Source organism: Sciurus vulgaris (genome assembly GCF_902686455.1).
Source record: "Sciurus vulgaris genome assembly, chromosome: 2".
Taxonomy (NCBI): Eukaryota; Metazoa; Chordata; class Mammalia; order Rodentia; family Sciuridae; genus Sciurus; species Sciurus vulgaris.
In genome coordinates this window covers 93,324,021-93,341,859 of record NC_136462.1, presented here as the reverse complement: position 1 = coordinate 93,341,859, position 17,839 = coordinate 93,324,021, and positions in this window count along the sequence as shown.

Here is a 17,839-nt window from a genome sequence, read left to right as displayed (position 1 = left end):
TGGCAATATACTCAATCACCACAGTCTGTGATGGAATACTTTGACCATTTCCTTTGTAAGGCCTAGAAATGTTCTCCACTCCTGGAAGAAGTTTTCTTGATAAACAAAAGAAACAAGATGTTGACCTGCAATTTTGGGGATTTGAAGCTAAAATAGGTTTTGCACAGGATATATAATGTGGTCAGTGAGTATGCTCAAACTCAAAGTGGAAATAAGAAACCTGATCAAAATTGCCACTGAGGAAGGCTGGGGATGTAGCTCAGAGGTATATCACTTGCCTAGCATGCACAAGGCCCTGGGTTATCCCCAATACCCACCATCCCCCAAAAGCCAATGAGGAAAGAGGAGTGGAGTGGCACAGGTTGATAATCCCAACAACACTGGAGGCTGAGGCTAGAGGATCTTGAGTTTGAGGCCAGCCTGGGCCACATAGAGATTGTGTCTCAAAAGAGAGAGACACAGAGAGACAGACAGAGCATTGATAATGAAATAAAGATTTAGAAACATTCAATAATGATCAGGCTATCTTCATCATAGCCTGGGGAGGGACCTCAACTCTGGTGAGGGCTCCTGGAGAGCTTTCCAAAAGCACTGATACTCAATCCAGTTCTCAGAGATTCTTCCTTATTTATTTTTATTCTTTTGTGTCAGCAGAAGTTGAATCCAGGGCCTCACACATGCTAGGCAAGTGGTCTACCAGGCTACATTCCCCAACCTATTTTAAAATTTTATTTTGAGACAGGGGCTGGCCATGCTGATTTCAAACTTGCCATTCTCTTGCCTCAACTCCGAATAGCTGGGATTACAGGTGTGTAGCACCACACCCAGCTACAGATTCTAATTTAATTGGCAGAATTTACACCTTGTTGTTGTTGTTTTTTTTTTTTTTTTTTTTTTTTTTTTCAGTGCTGGAGATTGAACCCAGGGCCCTGTGCTTGCAAGGCAAGCACTTTACCAACTGAGCTATCTCCCCAGCCCCTGTATTTTTTAAATTAAAAAAATTTTTGTTAAAAGCTCCCAGATAATTCTAACTTTTAATCAGGGATAATAAACCACTGGGCCAGACATTCTCAAAGACAAAACAGTACTGCTTTCCCCAGTATGAGGTGCCACACAAAGAGCAGAGGAGTAATAATGCAAAGCACCAGAAGTGGCTGGCATGGAGTGCAACTCTCTCCTGTGTTAGGTGACTTGCCTCACACCAGTAACAAAGAGCTGAACTCATCAAGAACAGACAGTGATGTCTATTTCCTGTATTTTATCATTCATGACACATTATTTGAGTGCAGAGGGTCCTTTATGACTCATTTAGAAAACATAAGAAGGAAAAAAAATGACTGTGGTTATTTCTGGACTAGGACCCATAGTCAGCATTTTTCTGCCCAGATGCAGTTTAGAAATCATCTTTATCTTCAGTCCCTAAAATTCTAAGTTCTTATTGAGTAAGTTTTAATCTACAGATCTTCTTTATTTTCTGTTATCTAGAAAAACTCTAGAGCCCAGAAGGGGACTTTCACATAGATTTTAAAAGATAAAAATTAAACTAAAGATTAAATAACCATTAAGAAGGCACTTTCTCCTTCTTAGCATGAAAAGGGGACTTGGTCTGGGGTAAAACACAGTGCATGGAATTATCATGGTTGAGGCTGGTCATGAAATGGACCACCACTTATTCTGTCTTGAAATGTCACTTGGAATGGACAATGATATGGTTGCATTTAAATGAAGTGATTCAATTTTCAGCTAGCATGCCAAAATTATAATGTGTACATTATCACTTTGAATTTTCATTTTATGCCTCTTCACGGAATTGTCTCATTTATTTACATTGGTCTCATTTACTTGGAGGTTCTAACTAATGAGTGTAGATTGACTTTCCTGTTGCTATTTTTAGTCTCAAGCACCTAACTTGAGGGGAAGTGTGGAAATATTTGCAGGCACAATTTGTGAAATTTCGTGAATCATGAGAAGAAAATTTTCAGGAAATTCTCCATGAGGAGACAGTCAGCATCAGTTGTGTAAGTTGACAAATGCTCAGAATTAGTTTATTAGCACATTGTTGATGATTTTGGCAGATGTAGAAATTTTTAAAAAATCAACTATTTAAGATTATCAGTAGAGACAATGGTAGATCTGAAATGCAGAGATGGACAAAATGTAGAGATGGATCCAAGAGGGCTTAAATGCTAACTCATCTGTAGATCATTATCTCTAATTTATTTTTAAATTTTCATATTGACAAATTAAAATGATATGTATTTATCATGTACAACATGCTGTTTTGAAGTATGTATGCATTGTGGAATGGCTGAATTGAAATCATTAGAATATGCATTATCAGGGGCTGGGGTTGTAGCTCAGTGGTAGACCTCTTGCCTGGCATGTGTGAGGCACTGGGTTTGATCCTCAGCACCACAAATAAATAAATAAAATAAAGTTATCGTGTCTATCTACAACTAAAAAAATTTTTAACAAAAAGAATATGCATTATCATCTCTAATTTTGAATAATGGCAACAACATGCCGGAAATCCTTTTCAGATAGCCCACTCTCCCTAGTTGCTGAAGTGGTGAAAGCAAGCTAGTGCCCATATGATGCCACTTCCAGAGCTCCAGCTGATTGAAGAGTTAAACACCTGACCTAAGCTAATTACTTCTCTCTCCTGGGAATCTGGAATTGGGCTACAGTCTTTTGCTAGTTTGTATTGGGCCCAGGAGGTAGTGAACTATGAAGAGCTGGGGCAGGACTGCCATTTTCTATCAAGGAGATGCTAGAGGTGAAAAAGTCAATCTTCAGAGAAAAAGAGAGAACACATTATGGAGCCTAGAAAAGATGAAAGTAATATCTTCAGTTCCTGACTTAAGTTCAATGTTAAGACCTCTGTGAAACCTGGCCGTCGTGCCAGCTTTGGTTTAACAAGATATACAAGATCTCTTTTCAAGAAGCTGCATTCCCTGGTGCTTGGGCTAATTTGAGTGGGATTCTGTCCTTGCAAGCAGTTATCCCTGATTAAGACAGTGTTCTTCTCCACAAAGAATGGCTAAAATCTTTAAAGGACAGAGGCCATATTGACTGCAGCTGTCTAGCTTGTGAAAATTTTGCTTGAATTATCTAGATTAGCTTTCTAGTAGATGAAATGGTTGCTTGGTACAACAGATGGGGCAGGCTTTGTGAGCAAATGGATCACAAAGAAATACTGAATGGCATGAAATCTTTGCAGCAATGGGCACCTTTTTTTTTTTTTTTTTTTAACCGTACATGTTCTAAACAAAAATGCATAGATTCAAACATAAAAAGTTATGGTTGAATTTTCTTTATTTAACCTAACTAAGCCCTATTAATATAGACAGATTTAAAGGAGATATACACATCAATTTGATGTCCTTTATAAAAGGGTTTGAAAAGATGCTAAGATGGATAGAATAATCAACTCTATCAGATCCATCAATTTCTGGTCCCCTTTTGCTTCTGCTTTAGACCCTTGACACCAATTATGTAAATCTGTTCATGCAGTGCATGGTTGTGTTTGCATTGTAATTTAAATGTAAGTGTCTTATGAAAACAAAAGGAAAAGCATTGTCCTTTTTTGAATTTAGAATTTGAACTGATTCACTGATTTTGTTCCTGTTGAATTACCAGGCAGCTGGAGAAACAGCTGGACCAGTTTTTGAACATCAACAACAACAATAACAACAACAAAAAAACTCCTCAAGTCTGAATTACAATAGGGGGATTCATCAGAATTTTATAGTATTGTTAATAAATACAAAACATGCTTTACTGGTAATTGACTGCTTTCCTGTTTACATTAGCCAATGTATTATGAAGACGTAGCCGAATGCAGTAAGAGTTACTGGATTCACTGAGAGGAATCGGTTTGAACTTTAAAGACTACAAAATCCAGTTTGAGGAAGGAATGAACTATCAGAAGCGATATAGCAAAGCAGTCCTCTATGTTTGTTTAAGTTTAATGCCCTTGTGGCTGTGTAACCTTTGGTAAATTACACAGCCTCTCTGTGCTTTAATTTTCTCATTTATGAAATAAGTATAACAGTACTACTTCATTGGATAGTTATGAGGATTAAATGCATTTTTGTGAAGCATTTAAAAACAGTGCCTAGCATATACTAAGTGACATTAGTCATTATTTTATCCCAAAATGCAAATCCTTGTTATTTTTTTGAAATTTCAGTCAGTGGAACTAATTGTTCTGTCAGTGCGATATTCTTTCAAATCTTTAGGCACAAGGCAGTTTAGGTAAAGAAAGGTACAGTGTGTATATGTGCTATGTATCTGTATATAATTGTTTTATTTATACAGGCAGTGTTGATCTCAAAGTTCAGACTACTTCCTTATGAAAATTATATTCTCCCCAGTAGAATATAATTGGTTGAATGACTGTCTTATCTCAGGTCAGGGTCAGCATGTCCTGATTAACTATCGGTGGACAAGGTACAATGAGTCAAGACAGGTACAGGCTAATATTTTAGATGGGGCAGGCTTTGTGAGCAAATGGGTCACAAAAAAATACTGAATGATGAGAAATCTTTGCAGCAAAAGGCTCATGTTTTACCATAAATGTTCAAAACAAAAAAGCATAGATCCAAACATGTAAAACCTTGTAGTTGAATTTTCTTTCTTTAACCTAAAACTAAGTCCTATTAATATGAACGGACTTAAATACTTTTAGTCTAAAGTTATTTACTATACTTTAAATGTTATTTTAAAGAATGCTCCTTCTACTTATAGAAAAAGGTGAACTGTTAAACAGCATCAGGCAGGTCCTCCAGGAGGAATTCCTCCAGAGGGGCATGTGTTAAGAGGAAGTCCTGTCTTACTGGTATGCACTGAAAGAACATGAAAATAGAGAGAGGGGATAGCCTGGGGAAACTATGATCAAGGAGGAAAAACTAAAGAATTTTGGCAAGGTGGGCAGCACCTAAGGTAATTGGCTGGCCAATTCCCACTGCTGGAGCTACAGTGCTGTGCAGTGGGTTTTCAATTATTCAGAGGTTGGAGCGGGGATGTAGCTCTGCGTTAGAGCGCTTTGCTTGCACAAGGCCTTGTGTTCCATTCCCAATACCGCTAAAGATAAAAAAAAAAAAAAAAAAAAAAAAAAAAAAAAAAAAATATTATTGAGAGGTTGGTTCTCCAGTTTGTTTATCTTTTCAGATTTTTGCTTTAGATTTCCTCTTCTCCCAAACTGCCTTTCAGTCATCTGTTAATCCACAGAGAAGATGAAGTAACAAAATAAAGTCATATTAGCTGAAACTTTCCTGATATTTTCTCTGTGCAAGAGTTTAACTCAGTTCATTCTTATTGCAACTCAATGAGAAGGACTGTTATTACTCCCGTTTTACAAATAAGGAAACTAAGAGTTAGCAAGATGCCCAAGGTCACGCTAGTAGCAGCAACTCATGGAGACAGCATATTCACTGTGAACTGTCTGAGCCTCAAGCCAAGTTCTAATCCATCATGTTTGCCTGCTTCCATGCCACGTCTAACTTGTTCTTGGTGCTTTAGAGTTCACACAGTCCTTTCAAACTCCTCCTCTTCCTTATTCCATAGGTATATAAATGAGTCCTGCATTGGTTTATTATGTTCTTCTTTTTATATTTTTTCAGTTCTTAAGCCTCAAGCTCCTCTGTGCTACAATGTTTAAGATTATTTTTTATTGGAACTAAAAATGCACACCGTGTAGGAGTCAGATATAGTTAGGCATTGCATAAGGGCGTTTCAGATGGACCCCATCTATGGCAGTGGTCCCATAGCAGTATGATAGCTGAAATATTCCTATCACCTAATTACCAGGTGACTGCTGTAGTGCAATGTGTTACTCTTGTGTTTGTGGTAGTGCTGGTGTAAACAAACCTGTGCTCCCAGTTGTAACAAAGTATAGCGCACACGATTATGTTCAATTATGTACATGATACTTGATAATAATAGTAAACAACTATGTTACTGCATTTTGTATTTACTATTCTATCCTTTGAATGTTATTTTAGAGAATGTTCCCTACTTATAAGAAGGGAACTGTAAACAGACTCATGTAGGTCCTTCAGGGGGAATTCCAGAAGGCATTGTCACTGGAGAAGACAGCTCCACGCATGTTACTGTTCCTGAAGACCTTCTAGTAGGGCAAGAAGCAGAGATGGAAAAGTGATATTAACGATCCTGACCCTGTGAAGGCTAGGATAATGGGTGTGTTTGTATCTTAGTTTATAACCAAAAATTAATAACTAAAAAAGTTTACAAAATAAGGATACAAAAAAGTTTTTTTTTTTTTTTTTTTTTTAAAGACAGGTCTTGCTATGTTGCCCCAGTTGGCCTTGAACTCCTGGACTCAAGAGATCCTCCTGCCTCAGGCTTCTAAGTAGCTGGGACTATATACACTCATCACTGTGCCCAACCAGAAAAGTAATTTTTTTTTAAGGTTTTACAATGTGGTTGTTTTCTTTTCTTTTTTATTTCTGCAGTATTGGGGATTGAATCCAGGGCCTTGAAAGTGTTAGGCAAATTCTCTGTCAATAAGCTGCAATTCTCAGCCTCATGCGTTTCTATTTTAAACTAAATATTACTAGAGCCAAAACTATTTTTGAAAATAAATGTTTACTAAGTAAAAACTTAGGGCTGGGGAGGTAGCTCAGCTGGTAGAGTGCTTGCCTTGCAAGCACAAGGCCCTGAGTTCGATCCCCAGTACCGCAAAAAAAATTATAGTAAACTAAGGCTAATTTATTATTGAAGAAAGAAAATATTTGTTTTAAAATTTAGTGTACTCTACGTACACAGAGTTCATAAAGTCTACAGTAGGGAATAGTAAGGTCTAGGCCTCCATGTTTTTTTATCCACTCACTCACAGACTCACCCAGACAACTTCAATCCTGTAAACTCTAGTAGTGGTAAGTGCATTCCCTTTTTATCTCTTATAGTGTGTTTTGTTGTTATTTACCGTATCTTTTCTATCATTAGATATGTTTAGATACACAAATGCTTACCATGTGGTTAAAATTGCCTGCAGTATTCAGCACACTTTCTTGCTGTATGGGTTTGCAACCTAGGAGCTGAATAGATCATAACATATAATGTAGGTGTGCAGTAGGCTACACCATCTAGGTTTGTGTAAGTACTCTAGATAATCACACAATGGCAAGAATCACTTAACGACACATTTGTTAGAATGTATCCCGTCATTAGGTGACACATGACTATAGTTCTACAAGGCCTACTATAAAAAACATTGATTCTCTGGACTTGAATTCTTGCTCCCAAGTCCCCACCTCCTACAATAACTTTCAGCTATTTTAGCTGTATCTTTTGGTATTTGTCTCAATATCTCTAAATGTCTCTAAATATACTAGAGATATCTTTTTTTTGGGGTGCTGGGGATCGAACCCAGGGCCTTGTGCTTACAAGGCAAGCACTCTACTGACTAAACTATCTCCCCAGCCTCCGGGATATCTTAATATCTCCGGAATATATAGCTACCTCTTGCTTTTTAAAAATTTAGATGTTATTTATGAAAGATATATTGCTTCTTTCAAGTACTCCAAACCCCAGCCTACTTCAATCACACATATACACACATTTTTATCCGTTCTCCCAATATAGTTCACATTATAATGTTGGTTAAACCAATAATATATATTTTATTATGACTATGTAAATGCTTACATACTAGACTCATACAACTTTTTGATTTTCCTGGAATTAATGAATGCTTTGTTTTTATTTTTCACTTAACTTTTTTTTAATATAGTTATAACTAACTCGTAACCAAATTGTCTGCCTCCCCCCAATGTATTTCTTCTCAAGGTAGTCGAATATATTAAACAACTTATCAATTTTATCTTTTTGGAAACATCTAAGAGTCATGTGATTTTCTCTATTTCAACCTTGGTTCTTCCTACACTGGCAGCACAATTATTGTTCTGGGAGCAAACTTCGTTATTCTTGTTGTAGATGGACACAATACCTTTATTTTATTTGTTTATTTGTTTATTTATATATTTACTTTTGTATACTAGGGACTTAAGGGCACTCAACCACTGAGCCACATCCAGCCCTTTTTTGTATTTTAGTTAGAGACAGGGTCTCGCTGAGTTTCTTAGTGTCTTTCCATTGCTGAGGTTGATTTTGAATGCGTGATCCTCCTGCCTCAGCCTCCTGAGGCACTGGGATTACAGGTGTGTACCACTGTGGCCAGGTTTATTTATTTATTTTTATGTGGTGCTGAGAATCAAACCCAGTGCCTCACATGTGCTAGGCAAGTGCTCTACCACTGAGCCACAACCCCAGTCCCCAACTTCATTATTCTGAGGGTTTATATCACTTCTTTTTGTGTTAGATCCCATTTCTAGGATCCTATGGATTTTAGTCAGCTTTTGATACTTTTTTTAATGACTCAAAATATGAATGACTTACAACAAAGAAGATTTATTTCTTACTTTCATTAGACATCCTTTGTGGGTTGGCTGCATATCAGCTTCATGTTGGCTCCTTCCCAGGACTCAGGAGCAATCTTCTTCTGGGCCATGCCAGTCTTTTGGTTGAGAAAAGAACAGTACATTCACCATTTCCACTTATACTCCATTGTTTAAAGTAAATTGATAGCCAAGTTTGATGTCAGTAAGATAGTAAGTAAAATTCTAGTCCCCAGTGGAGAGGGGCAGTGTATATTTGACTTAATATAATCTATTATGCATTCCTATTTCTTAGTTTGCTCTGACATTTTTGGGGAACCCATACCTCAAAAACTTCCTGAGGCAGGATACCCAAGAGTTACATTTATTGAGGTTTTCCTTGTCTGAAAATATCTTTTTACTCGATTGTAGTGTATTTGGGTATAGAATTCTACATTGGAAATAATTTTCCTTAGAATCTGCTCTTCTCCTATTTTCTTGATTCCAGTGTTGCTGTTGAGAAGTCCAGTGTAATTCTATTACTCATTTGTAATTTTTTCCTTTTGGGAAAAAAGTCTCTTTTTAAATTTCTAGCGTTCTAAAATTTTACAGTGGTGTGTCATGGTGTGGATTTGTTTCTCTCCATTGTGTAGTATATTTGGTAGGCTCTCTAAATTTTGAAATTTATATCCTTCATTATGGGAAAATTTCTTGAATTATGCTTTTTATCATTTCTGCCCCCCCCCATTTCTATTTAGCTTTCTCCTATTTTATTTCTAATTAGAATATTTACTAATAAATTGTTCTCTCTCTCTCTCTCCCTTTTTCTTTGTGGTACCGGTAATCAAACCCAAGGCCCTGCACATACTAGGTAAGCACTCTGCCATTCAGCAGTACCCCAGCCACCAAATTTGCTGTTTGAAATTTTTCTTCTTCCTGCTTAGTTTTTCTGTCCTCTAAGTTACCTATTTCCTTTTTTGTTTGGTCTCTGTGTTCTATGTTGAAGACATTTCTTTCTGTTTCAAAAACATTTTTACTTTTAATTAACACATAGTTGTTTAATATTTATTTATGGTATACAGTGTGACATTTCAATACAGGTATACAACATGTAATGATAAAATCATTTATTATCAGTACAGGAAACATTCAAAATCCTTAGAGATATTTCTCACATTTCAGATAATCCTGTTAAAGTTCAGAAATTTCATTTTAGTCACTCAATAGAACTACTCTCCAATACTCCAATATAGGGCAGAAGTCTTTTGGCTGCACAGAGTTGGGTAGAAAACTGTTTCTTTTTCTTTTCTTTGTTTGGTACCAGGGGGTTTTTTTTGTTTGTTTGTTTTGTTTTGTTTTGCAGTGTTGGGGATTGAACCCAGGGCCTTGTGCTTGTGAGGCAAGCACTCTACCAACTGAGCTATCTCCCCAGCCCCTGGTACCAGGGTTTTAACCCAGGGTTGCTTAGCCACTGAGTCACATCCCCAGGCCTTTCAAAAATATTTTATTTGAGACAAGGTCTTGCGAAATTGCTGAGGTCGGTCTCAAACCTGCAATCCTTCTGCTTCAGCCTCCAGTCACTGGGATTACAGGTGTGCACCACCACCACACCTGGCTCTGGAACTGTTTTTAAAATAGACTTTCAAACAATCCTCCTGTTTCCAGTTCTATCTCCATTTCCAAGAGTACCAAGTGGGGATCGAGGCTGTGGTTCAGAGGTAGCTGCTTACCTAGCATGTAGGAAGCCCTGGGTTTGAACCCCTTATGATAAAATAAAACAAATAGTGGGTGCATCAATTTCTACATATATTGTGGGGTTTACAATACATGGTTTGCTTCTCATCTTTCCCCTTTTCTGGGTTTGGATTCAGCTTTCTTGGGTCTGCTCAATTGTTATTTATTCATATACTTTCAGTCTTCAATATGTTTTTGTGGTGATTCCTCTTCTTTCACATTGTTCTTAAGGTTTATCCTTTCTAACAATCACTTCACTATTGTCTTAGAGAATTTGGTGTGACAACAGAGGCAAGTGCCGGTGTTCAACCTGTCTCCCTCTTTTTTTTTCTTTAAGTGATGCCTTGTGCATGCTAGGCAAGTGCACCACCACTGGGCTACACCACTAACTTTCAACTTGCCGTTTTAAGCAAAAGTCTTATGACAGAACAATCAGGGAAGGTGCCGGTATCCCTGTTTTACAAATGAGAAACAGAGTTTAATTGGCTTGCTCAGATTGGCAAAGCATCCTGGGAAAAAAGAGAGAGAGAGAGAGACGGGGAGGGGGGGGGGAGGGGAGGGGAGAGAGAGAGAGAGAGAGAGGAGAGAGAGAGAGAGAGAGAGAGAGAGAGAGAGAGAGAGGGAGAGAGAGAGAGAGAGAGAGAGAGAGAGAGAGAGAGAGAGAGAGAGAGAGAGAGATATGAGGATGTAGTTCACTGGTTGAATGCTTGTCTAGCATGCAGAAGGCCCTGGGTTCAAACCCCAGTACCAGAACAAACAAACACAAAACAAAACAAAACAAAACAAAAAACATAGTCTTTGTTATCAGAGGCTTGAGTAGGAGTCTAGGTTTTTCCTTTTGATAGTTGTACTTTTTGACAAGTTGTTTAATCTCTTTCTCACACACACAAAGGGGATAATAACAATAGCACAACCTTACCACCCTATCATGAGGATTCAACTAAGTAATATGTGTAAAGTATGTAAAGTACTCAGAATAGTCTTTGGCAGATAGGGTCACAGGGTTCTTATCCATTAATACCTAAAGAAACAAATAACAAAACTGAATTGACAACACCTAAAATTCATCAGTATCTACAATACGTAAAACTAAAACGTTATACATAAATGAAATGTTTCCTTTTTAAAAAGTGGTAATGAAAGAAGCAAAATAACTAGATGCAGTAAAGTGTTGCTCCTTACTGTGCCCCTATTCTTCAGAAGTAGAGTGAGAGAAATAACAAACAAACAGGTAAGGCTGCTGACAAATTGTGAAAATTCTTCCTAATACCTTCACTAACTTGCAAAGAATAATTGTGAGGGTGTAGATAACCAACCTGGAGAGGTATGTGTTTTAGTGAATAAAATTCAATAAAATTAGAGATCCAAGATGAGACATTAAAATAAGAGAATGATTGAGAGCCAAATAATGTTTTTACTGATCATATGAATAAATTTGCAACAGCAAGGAACAAATTACTCTGGGCTGAAGCCAGGCTAATGGCATGGAGGAAAGACTTTAGGAAATCACAGTGAATCAAGAGGGAAAAGACAGATTTAAGAATTGCAAAGAAATAAAATATATGGTCAAATATGATTCAATGTATGGCTAACTGGTATTCCAGAAGAAAAGACACAAATTAAAAATTATTAAGAGCTACTATAAAGAAAACCACAATCTTACACCAGGGACAAAAACTTTAGAACAATCAGAATAGAGATATAATCTGATTAAGTTATCGAACTTCAGGGATAAATATGTAGATTCTTCAGGCATCCTGGAAGAAAAACTAAATCAATTTAAGGGAAAAAAATTAGACTCATCTTAGACTTCTTCATAGCAAATGTCAGGCAAAAAGACAAACAATCCATGGTTACAAAATTCTGAAAGAAAATGAGAAAGTGGAAGACACAGATTTTTTTGCTGTTGTTGTTATAGTACTAGGGATTGAAAACAGGGACTCTTCACTGAACTATATCCCCAGCCCTTTTTATTTTTATTTTGAGACAGGTTCTCACTAAGTTGCCCACACAGGCCTCAAACTTGCAAAACTCCTGCCTCAGTCTACTGAGTAGTTGGTATTACAGATATGCAACACCATGAATGGCCCCTAAGCAGTATCTCTATGCCATTATTCAAATATAAAGGCAAGAACAGGCAAAAAAGAACTCAGGGAATTTAGCCATTAAACATTATTTTTTTAAAAATTAGAATTTATATTTTAAATTATACATTGAAAACATAAAAATTGCACCTACTTATGTGTTATCATGTGTTTAGATACACATATGTAATATTTAAACTAGGCTAAACATCTATCTTCTCAAACATTTATCATTTCTTAATGGTGAAAACTCTGAAACTTCTTTCTTCCAGCTTTCTGAAATGTATAATACATTATTGCTTTTTTATCATTGCTATCTATAGTTACCCTACAGTACATTAGAATTTCTTATTCCTATCTAACTGTAATTTAATATCCACTGATCAGCTTCTCCTCATTCCTCCCAAACCCTTCCCTTCCCCACCCCCATTGCTCCCCAGACTCGGTAACTATTTGACACTCAACTTCTAGGAGATCAGCTTTTTTAGATTCTGGATTTGAGTGAGATTACACAGTACTTGTCTTTTTGTCCCTGGTTAATTTTACTTAACAAATTCATGTCGCTGAAAAGGACAGGATTTTATTCTTTTTTATGACTGAGTATTATTCCATTGGGTCCATGTACCACATTTTCTCTATTCATTAATTGATGAATACTGAAGTCATTTCCATTTCTTGGTTATTGTGAATAGTGCTGCAGTGAACAATGGAGTATAGATGTCATGTTCACATACTGACGTCAGTATGATTTTACTTCATACTGATTTCATTTCCTTTGGATATATATCCAGTAGTGGGTTTGCTGGATCATCTGATAGTTTTAGATTTAATTTAACCTTCTAGTTTTAGTTTAACTTTCTGTGTTAGTCAACTTTGTGTCAGTATGATGAAAATACCTACAAGAACAAGTTAGAGGAGGGAAAGTATATTTTGGCTCATGGTTCCAGAGATTTAGTCCTTGGTCAGCAAAGTCCATTGCTCTAGGCCCAAGGAGAGGATGAACATCCTGGTGGAAAGGTGTGGTGGAGGAGTGCTGCTCCAGTCAGAAAGAAGAAACAATGGGGAAGGATTCTCAGGGAAGATGTACCCTTCCAGGGCACACCCCTAGTGACCTACCTCCTCCATCTATGCTCCACTTGTCTACAGTTACCATCTTGTCAGTCCATTCAAACTAGGATGGACTGATTAGGTCACAGCTCTCACAGCCCAATTGTTCCACCTCTGAACATTCCTGCATCAACACAGGAGCTTTGGGGGGACACCTCATATCCGAACCCCAACACCTTCATATTGTTTTATATAATGGCTGTATTAATTTCTTTTTCTACCAACAGTGTGCACTTGTTATCTTTTATCTTTTTTTTTTTTTTCTGGTCTGGGGATATAGCTTAGTTTATAGAGTGCTTGCCGATCAATCCCCAGCACTGCAAAAAAAAAAAAAAAAAAAAAATTATAGTTGTAGATGGACAGCATACCTTTATTTTATTTGTTTATTTTTATGTGGTACTGAGTATTGAACTTAGTGCCTCACATGTGCCAGGCAAGCACTGTGCCACTGAGTTACAGCCCCAGCCCTCTTTTGTCTTTTTGATGATAGCTGTGCTTACTGGAGTGAGGTGATATTTCATTGTGACTTTGTTTTGCATTTCCCTGATGACTAGTGATGTTGAGCATTTTTCATATACACTATTGACCACTGTATGTCTTCTTTTAACTAGAAGGTCTAGTGCTCATTTTTTAATTGAATTATTTGTTTTTTCACTGTTGAGTTTTTTGAGCTTCTTGTATATTCTGGATATTAACCCGTGTCTGCTGTATAGTTGCAAATATCTTCTCCTCCTGTAGGTTGTCTTTTCACTATGTTGATTGTTCCCTTTACTCTGCAGGAGCTTTTTAGTTTGATGGAATCCTATTTGTTTATTTTTTCTTTTGTTTCCTATGCTTGGGGGTGGGGGGAGTCTTATCCAAAAAAATTCTTGCCTATTCCAGTGCCTTGAAGTGTTTCCCTAGGTTTTTTCCTAGTAGTTTCATGTCTTACATTTAAATCTTTAATCCATTTTGAATTGATTTTTGTAACTGGTAAGTATTAGCCTTTCTTAAGCAAACTACTTAATAAGGAAATCCCACCCATTAGATTAGGAATGAAAAACCCAGAGATGATGATAAGATAAAAAGACTAAACTGTGATATTAGCATGACTGTAATATTAGCAACTTGCAAGTCTGAGGCAGGAGAACCACAAGTTTGAGGCTAGACTCAGAAACTTAGCAAAACCCTCTCTAAAAAAAAATAAAGAAAGAAAGAAGCACTGATGATGTAGCTGAGCAGTAAGTGCCCCTGGGTTCAATCCCCAGTACCAAAAATAAATGAATAAATAAATAAATAAAATAAAAATAAAAAGACTAGAGATAAGTGCCTAATCCATTTGAATATAGAAGTAAGATTAAGCACTAGAGGAAATATGGTTGCTAAAGTCTATGAATATTGTAAACCTTGACAAAAGAGAAATAACTTGTGCCACAAAAATTGGAAGTGGGAATATGGAAGGTGGGAGGAAATGTAGAAATGTTAAATATCTCATTTTGTAGAACAAGTAGTCAATTGACACTATTAATCAAGAAATATGGGCTGTCTGATTTCCAATTTTTTTTGGGGGGGGGAGTTTATTTCCCTGGCCTTTATTCTTTTTTTTTTTTTTTTTTAGTTTTTTGAGCTTTAATGAAGCTTAAATCCAATTCTGCCAGAGATGCCTTCCAAAACCATCTAACTCCAAAGCATTTTCTTTCACTTGAAAAAACTGATTAGTTTCTGTGCCTTTCCTTAAATAAGCTGATTGATTAACATGAATGCTAATTGTTGAATATGATAACCCATCCTCAATTTTAGGGACAAGACTATTCCTCATTTTGAAAGGAGAGTGTTAAGGCTTGAAGGTGAAAAGGAATGTAAGAACAGGGCTCAGGGAACATGCTAGGGTTTTAGTCTTGGACCCTAACACACCACCAATGGCATTGTTCTGCACCCTATAGACAGGAGCTTAGATGCCAAAAAGGATTTTGAGGTCAGCCAAGGTGAGCTTGGTGACAGATTCTCCAGATCCAGATAGAACCTGTTTGGCCAGATCTTTCTTTTTTCCCTGGAGCTGTAAGATCTTCTCTACCACTGTTCCTTCACAAACAAACCTGTGTATGACAACATCTTTCTGCTGCCCTACTCTGTAAATTCGGTCACAAGCCTAATCTTCAAGTGATGGATTTCAGTGCATATCCAGAAGAAAAAGATGATTTCCTCCAGTCAGGTTTAGACCAACACCTCCAGCCAAGAGAGAGATTAGCATAACCTGAGGGCCTCTGGAGTGGTTAAATATCTCCACCAAGTCCATTCTCTGTTTGGGGTTTCTGGAGCCATCAATGGTGGCATAAGTCAATTCGTGCTTCTTAAGGTGAAGTGCTACAACTTTTGGCATGCTGGTCCACTGAGAGACAATGACACTCTTTTGGGACCCTGAATTTCTTGGGACTGCCTCCAACTCTGCCAACAGAGATGATATTTTAGTGCTCACTTGTGTGTCTTTAAAAAGTTCCACCTTGAAGGATGTACCATTAAGGGAAACAGTAGGAAATGGTTCTAAGTCATGGAGTTCAGACAGGGTCAAAGCACGGAGCTGTTTCTCTAGGGACAAGACAAGGCCTTTGCTCTTCAGTTCTGTAGGGTCCAGGGCCAACTTCCTGGCCCTTATTCTTTGGACTATTTTTCACATCTTTGCTGCCTTTTCCCTTTATATCTTTTTAAAAAAGTCAATATGCATTGAATATTAATCTACAAAACTGAATACTTAATAAATGTTGTTGAAGTAACTTTTCAGGTTGTACCAAAATGCTAAGTCCTAGGAGAATTGGGAATATGTTTTATTCATCTTTGAATTTTCTTAGTACCTGGTGTAGGGGCTTGAACATAGTAGACCGTTAATAAATTTTTTTGAATAAATGAATTAATTTTCTTTGTTCCATATACATTTTGTCGCTAGAATAATGGTTGAAGACTAGCTAGAAATATAAGGAAAATGAACCATAATTGGAGAATATAATAAAGCTTGTCACCTATACCTGAGATACCTATTACAAATGCTTCTGATGCCTCATTAAAAACATTCTATTGTTTTAAGAGTCTATTTTCCTCTCAGTAAATAATTTCTCCTTACTCTAATTTAATCCTGCCATCAAAATGATCATTTCCAGACACAGATCTGATCCTGTCACTTTTCAGCTTAAAAACCTCTAATGACTGCCTCCTTGACTATATAGCAGAGTCCAGATTCTTAAGCATGTCACTGAAGGTCCTATATGATCCAACCTCAGTCCATTTGTTCCTGGCCAATGTACCCTTACATGCTATCCATCAGTAAAACTTGCAGTTTCTGGAACATGCTATGCACATTAAGCTTCTAAGTCTTTGCTCATGTAGTTTTCTTTACTTAAAATGTCCCTCTTGCTGGGCTCAGTGGTGCATACCAGTAGTCCTAACTTCTACGGAGGCTGAGACAGGAGGATTGCTTGAAGTCAGGAGTTCAGAAGTCAGAAGTCAGCCTAGCAACAGGGTGACTCCCTCTCAAAACAAATAAATAAATAGAAGAAAAAAAAATCAGTCCTCTTCCTGCATCCTTTTCTTCTCTTGCTTCTTTACTCATCAAGGTACTCTCATCATGATACCCCATTTCTCAGGGTCCAACTCAAATACTTTCTCTGCAAGGCTTACTTTCTCAAGCAAAAATAATTAACACCATTTGTGCTCCCATAGTCCTTTGCTCAACTCCACATACTGTATTATAGCTAACTGTACATACATTTAAAAATATAATATTATCTTCTAGTTTGCAACTTCCTTTTTTTTTTGGACTGGCGATTTAGTGCAAGTACAATTTACCAAGTTATATTCCCAGCACTTTTTATTTTTTATTTTGAGACAGAGTCTCATTAAGTTGCTCAGGGTCTCACTAAGTTTCTGAGGCTGGTCTTGAACTTGCCATCCTCTTATCTCAGATTCCTGAGGCACTGGGATTACAGGCATGTGCCACCACGCCTGGCTGCAATCTTCTTGATTTGTGTATTTCTTTTCCTCATATTTAGGCTATGTCTTACATATCTGAGTGCCTGACATTAAATGTTCAGTAAATGTAGTTTGGAATAATTTTTTAAAAGCTAACACTCAGGTTCTGAGTGTGAGCAGGTCTGAACCAAAAATTCTAAGAGTTAGGAGAAGGTAGAAACGATGTCTCTTAAAACCATAGGTGACTTTCTGTCTTGATAAAAGAAAAGACATGAATATTTTTTCAGGGGCAGACTATTATGGGAAAACTGCATGAATTGTTTATTTATATTATAGCAAGTATATATCTACTACTCTTTATCTACTATCTTAGAAAATTGTAAAGGAACCATTAATTTGGGTATAGATTCTTTAGATAAAGAATAGTGTTCCATTTGGATATGCAAATCTCTGTGTGTGGAGCAGAAGCCCTGCTCCTGCAGACATTGATGCAGAAGAGAATAGAAAAACTGTATATTTTCTCTCTGCGGATTTAGAACATATATGTATTAATATATTGTTTCTGTAGAGAAATGA